The sequence below is a fragment of the Trematomus bernacchii genome, unplaced genomic scaffold (assembly GCF_902827165.1).
Source record: "Trematomus bernacchii unplaced genomic scaffold, fTreBer1.1, whole genome shotgun sequence".
Classification (NCBI taxonomy): domain Eukaryota; kingdom Metazoa; phylum Chordata; class Actinopteri; order Perciformes; family Nototheniidae; genus Trematomus; species Trematomus bernacchii.
In genome coordinates, this window is record NW_022987394.1 from 206,050 (window position 1) to 212,967 (window position 6,918).

A 6,918-nucleotide genomic window follows, 5' to 3' on the forward strand; every position below is an offset into this window, starting at 1 on the left:
TTTCCTCTGTCGTCAATGAGCAGAAGACGGATATTAAAAGACTAGATTTACTTCCTCTTTGGCGGATTAATATGCATGATGAGCAAAACCCCAGTAACACCCATCACACAGTTATGTTTTGTTGTCAGAAAAAATAAACTATGGCTTTAACTTGTTTGGCTGCCGATATACCACTGACACCAGAAAAGACAATTCAAATGAAGAAGAGAATAACAGTTCATCTCTATGAGCACGGAGGAAGTCACACAGCCTGAAGGTGTAGTGAAGGAACAGGAAGGCATTATTAACCTGTGAAACCACGAGGCAGTTTTACTGAACAGCATGAAGAGCTGCGTATTCATTATAAGAGATAATGGAAAATGCCATATAATTTATCTTGGTTTGTTTCTTCTCTGTTCTCTCTGCGGTCCGGTTGCTTCTAAGAAATGCAGAACACTGAGACGGGAGAAACTCACATGCCTGTCAGTGCAACACACTCTCACTCCATAAACGTCCAGGAGCGACGCTTGGTCAGGGTCCCGAGGCGTGCAGTTGGGACGCTCCTAGGCTCCTTCAGCTTCATAAAGGGACGCAATTAGCTTTCAACTGATTGCAATGTATTCCCATCTGCGGCGGGATTTGACGCTTAGGGAAGCACGGCATTCGTTTGCGTCGGAGGCTGTTAAAGGCAATGTGAGCGTCCATTCCCATTGGATAACGGAGAATTGTACACCCGGAAGTAAGTATTCCCGTTACTGTCGATTGATTTGACAGTGATATCTCCACTACTCATCAACTCAAAAACACCAGATTATCCTTGTTAATTACACAACATTGATAGGTTTTAGTGTGTGTACAATGCTTTTGTCACATTTTCCCCTTCAATTCTGAGAAACAAGTCGTTTTCTATGAGTTTTGGATGGCCGAAGACATTACATTACCCACAATCCTCTGTAGCAACCATAAGGCTTGTTTGAGACGAGCTGCGGCTCGCCTCGAAAGTAGACGAGAATAGCCGATCGCAGCCGGGGGAGGTCTCAAAAAGCTCGCCTGAAGTCGGACAGCTCGGAGTCGGCTTCTTCCTCTTCTTCTTCTTCTCTCGGTTTTTTGGCGGATTGCAAACAACTTTAAGGTGCATACTGCCACCTCCGGAGTCGGCTTGACTCGGTTTGCATTTATAAAGAATGCACAAATGTGTTTAATCGTTAATGTCAGATATGTACTAAGTAAATAAATGTGTTCCTGCTCAAGATTAGATTAAACTTTATTGTTATTGCACAGATTACAGGTACTGAGACAACGAAATGCAGTTTAGCTTCTAACCAGGAGTGCATAAAGCAGTAAAGTGAAAAGTAATGTACACAATCTACAGAATAAAATATAGAATGAATTGAATGATGAATAAACAGTGAGGGGTATGAATACACTATATACACAGTAGCCTAGCCTAGTATGAACAGTGTGTTGTATGAATATGCTAAGATATATAAAGTATGACAACGGTAAGCAGTGCAAGTGTAGTATAAAATAAAATATATAGATAATGATGATAAACATTGTGGAACAATGATGAAAAATGTGAATGGAAGTGGCGACGTAAAACTGACACAAAACAACAACACACTTTTGCCGAGCCAATGGAGAGTTTCATCTCCAGCACGGGGTAAAACCCACCAATGAGCGCTCAGCTCGAGATACCAGCGAGTCGTTTCCCATCAAGCATTTCGCTTCCGCAGCCCGTGGAGAGAAACTGCGCCGCCTCGCCGCGCCTCGCGCTCAAGTCTGCGGGCGTCTTTGTCCCGCGAGATTTCAACGTCTCATGTAGGCGAGCCTCCAGAGCAAGTCGGACAAAATGACTAACCATCATGCAACGCACGAGCAAGACGTTGATCGCAATTGCGCAGGTCTGCGCAGGTCTCGCTTGTCTCAAACAAGCCTATAGACTGTATATTGCAACAGGCAACAGCTTCGGTTCATGTTAATTTACAAACTCTTCAACTACAACCGTAGATATATTTAAAAACATGTTAGAAGGCCTCACGAAATACTTTAATGTAAATTTAAATTTAAATGTGAAGGAATGTGTGTATATTAACTGTGGGTTTTTCTCTGGAAGTTTTTCCTTGTACGATGTGAGGGTCAAAGGACAGATGATGCCGTTTTTCTCATACTGATATTCCGCTATGCACGCTGGGATTTGGTGTTTATGCGATGTGAAATCCGAAAACATTTAAAAAAAAAATAATAATACATTATTCCGAGTGTGCTTGCTTTTCTCTTTGAAAGTCATCACATAACGGCATTGTAATACACGTTTCGGCTGCATTAAATATTACATATCTGCCGTAGTTAACTCTATTTATAGAGCCCTGATGACAAGACTTCTAGACAAACAGGAACTGCCGCCAAAACTGAAAACTTGACGTGGATCTTAAATATATCAGCAATTAAACAACATCTTACATTTCTTTTCACACAATACTTCTCCTTGCAGTATCAACACTAATTCGGCTGACTTTTATATTTGATCCAATTGGTAGATAGGCTGTATTTACGCCATAACGTTGCACAGCTGATAGAAAGGGACACCTACTGGTTAAAGCACGTTATTGCATTTTATAATTGTATTATTAGATATTAATAGGATCCCTATAAAGTATATTCTTTACTCGTCGTTATTCTCTACTAATAGTTAATTAAAGACTGTATATAATGACTATTTTGCACATCCCATTCAAGATTTCAAGATTTTCTAAGGTTTATTGACATATCATATTATACACAACTACGGTGTAGTTATGCAATGAATGAAAAACTTGGGTCGCAGGTTCCTCAACAGTGCATTACAAGACATCTATCAATATATGTGTATACCTAGGGATGCATATCGTTGACTTTTTTACGATACCGATACCGATACCGATACCACTGAACGATACCGATACTCAACCGATACATATCGTGATACTTTCATGTTGCATAAGGGAAACATTTTATCACCCCGCAATTACTCCCATGAAGCGCTTTATTATATAGTTAACATGTCAAATGAATATTAAATTCAATTGTGGGACTTGGACCTTTTAGTACTGAACAAACAATGAAAAACACATTATCTATGAAGAAAACTGATTCTGCAATATCATTTATAACAACCATCAGGCGGGAATAGTACATCTTGTCAATGAAAAAAAAAAATAGCACCAGTGTAATTAATATTCAATCTGAGATTCGACTGACCAGAGAACACATAAAGGATCATGAGATCTCGGCATTGCACATAAAACAAATAGCATCCTTAAAATCAACATTTGCCTGATGAAAGAAAACAAATCCCATCACAGTTCAGTTTTGTGCATTCATCTTCAAGAAGATGAGCATATCTGCTCTCTGGATCCAAACGGGCCCTTTCACAGCGTAGGATATCACCTGCTAAACTGAACACTCTCGCTTGGCACGCTGCTTCCCTGAACACAAAGGTACTTGGTTGCCATACGAGACAGCATTGGTTGGAGATTGGATGTGTTGCCACCTTTCCCATAAATAAACTTCTTGCAGTGGTTACAGACCCCACCATTCAGACTGGCAGTGGTTACAGACCCCACCATTCAGACTGGCAGTGGTTACAGACCCCACCATTCAGACTGGCAGTGGTTACAGACCCCACCATTCAGACTGGCAGTCATATGCAGCCACACTTTAGATTTTCAAAAGTGACTTGGTTGCGGAGTTTCACTGCGAAATTGACATCGTAATTCCGACGGTTTGGGCACAAGTTTAAGGATATTATGCATCACTTTTATAAAAAAAAAAAAAAAAAAAAAAAAAAAAAAAAAAAAAAAAAAGTATCGAAAACCGGATCTGATTTCGGTACGGTATACCGTAGCCACCAGTAACCGGTATTTCGGTAATACCGGGAACCGGTATGCATCCCTATGTATACCTCCATTAAACTGTCATATTCTGCACATTTCTTATACTATCTACATACATCTTATAAGAGTATAGTATAATATCAGTTAAAATAAGTGCTTCAACATAGTTAACATTGCTGGAAGTATACACACATATTGATAGATGTCTTGTAATGCACTGTTGAGGAACCTGCGACCCAAGTTTTTCATTCATTGCATAACTACACCATAGTTGTGTATAATATGATATGTCAATAAACCTTAGAAAATCTTGAAATCTTGAAAGGGATGTGCAAAATAGTCATTATATACAGTCTTTAATTAACTATTAGTAGAGAATAACGACGAGTAAAGAATATACTTTATAGGGATCCTATTAATATCTAATAATAAAAATAATAAAATTCAATAACATGCTTTAACCAGTAGGTGTCCCTTTCTATCAGCTGTGCACCGTTATGGTGTAAATACAGCCTATCTACCAATTGGATCAAATATAAAAGTCAGCCGAATTAGTGTTGATACTGCAAGGAGACGTATTGTGTGAAAAGAAATGTAAGATGTTGTTTAATTGCTGATATATTTATGATCCACGTCACGTTTTCAGTTTTGGCGGCAGTGCTTCCTGTTTGTCTAGAAGTCTTCTCATCAGGGCTCTATAAATACAGAACTACGGCAGATATGTCATATTTAATGCAGCCGAACCGTGTATTACAATGCCGTTATGTGATGACTTTCAAAGAGAAAAGCAAGCACACTCGGAATAAAGTATTATTTAATTTAAAAAAAATGTTTTCGGATTTCACATCGCATAAACACCATTTCCCAACGTGCATTGCGGCTAAACCATCCAATCACCGAGCTGAGGATCTTGCCTACGTCTGTTTCTGGTTTTGTTTATGACGATGTGATGTGAGATGTGAGATGTGAGACTGGGTTGGAGAATTGCACAGGGGAAAATAACGTATCTATGCCACAATTTTAGATGCAAACTAATACGTTTGCGCTGTGGACCAACACTATAAATTGACGGGGAAGGGGGTAGCAATAAAGATAACACCATTAAACAGTTACACAACAGGGACGATAGCAGCGTCCCTAGCAACCACCTTGGTAACAATGAAAACGTTGTATTTACACAATTTCCTGAAGTATTCTTCGTAATAACTAGCAAACTAAAGATCATGTACATCCACTGCACACATAATCTGAAATAACAACTCATATTTCTCGCATCAAATGACATCAAAACGCATTTTAAAGGTAGGGTAAGTTTGAGAAACCGGCTCGAGATACACTTTTTGTTATATTCCATGGAATGCTCTTAACATCCCGATAGCAATGAATATCTGAAGTGCTTTGACAAAAAATCCATAAAAATGTCATCTGTGGAAGCCGTAGTAGGCTACTGTAAAAAGCTTACATACCCTACCTTTAATGGCCAAACTAACCTTAAAATAGGCATTTTCCACCGAGAATAAAACGAAGGTCGGCCATGTTTTTTTATTTCTGCAGAGAGAAATTTGAAGATCACGTGACATAAAACGTAGGGATCCTACAATTTCAGAGGCGTTTTTGTAGAAATACTACGTCCCAAGTTGTGGACAAATGTAGTTATTACACGTTTAGATGTGAGACTGGGTTGGCAGACCCCACGCAGCAACCAGGAAACGACACCAGTCAGCCAGCTCACACTGTCCGCTCCTCGCAGCAGCGAGCCGTGCAACGTCCCGCCAACACGGCACCCAGACCCCACGCAGCATTCTCATCTGTTTGTCATTACTGGTGTCCTTTTCTGGTTGCTAACAAACGCCATTGTAACACATAATCACTGATGTTCCGCTGTATGCAGCGTCCACACGGCGGCATGCGTTGAAGTTTGCCGGTGAGCTTGTCTGAAACTCTACCAACAACCAATCACATGAATCTCTCGCCCCGGACACACAAGCACGCGGTTTGATTGGCTAGAGCTTGTACTGGCATATGATTTGATTGGCTGACGCTTCCGCCGAAGCTTCAAAAGTTGAACATTGCTCAACTTTTGAAGCAAGCAACGCGAGCAAAGCGAAGCAACGCTCCCACAATGCAGTTCGGCAAAGCGTGACGTCACCCCATTCAAAGTGAATGGGCAGAAGCGTTGAAGCTTCAACGCACGCCGCCGTGTGGACGGGCCGTAACGGTGGTGGACTCATCAGAACAGAGTGGGCGAGCTGACCAATCAGAGCACAGTGGGCTCATAGGGAGGGGGCTCCAACAAGCCGTGTAGGACAGAGTAAATACACATACTATACAGAGATGCTGTATGAGAAACCAATGTGAGTTTGGAACATTGAACAATGTAAATTCTAGTAGACCTCAACAATGGAATTATGATCAGTAGAAATGGCCATGTCATGGGACCTTTAAGTTATTATATATGTGGGATGGGATGGTCATTTAAAAAAGAAAGCACACAAGAGAAGTGAATAAGTAAGGGATAATGTGCAGCGAGGCGGTCAACTGGCATGCATCCGCTAAGAAAAATAGTCCGTTGTTACTGTTTGAACTACGTAGCAACGGCAGGAACTGCTTCGATAGCGTTTTTGCGGAGCTTTTTGATTACAGATTTGAAAACATCGTTGCTTGCTTTAAAAGTAGCACAATTCATTATGTCAAACCTTGGAAAGTATCTAGATATCCCTACCCTAATGCCAAAGTAACTGGCAACTGAATATGTTTTGCCGTTTGATGTCTGGACCGTTGCGTAAAAAGGACCGCAGCTCCGTGTTGAGGGTTTCTGCCCCGTTACTTCTCCGCTGTTTTCTTGTCCCTCTTGTCTTGTCGGGTTGAACTGTATAAAATTAAATCGACCGGACTTTTTTCTGCAGATGTGAGCGTCCTTAGCAACGGTCAATAAATCCTTGACAGCGGTATGTACTACTGGATTAACAATGTGTCACGTGTTCTGAATTGACCAATAAGAATCGAGTATTCAACTATACCATGAAATAAAAGAAAGTATGAACCTTATTTTGTATTATATTTA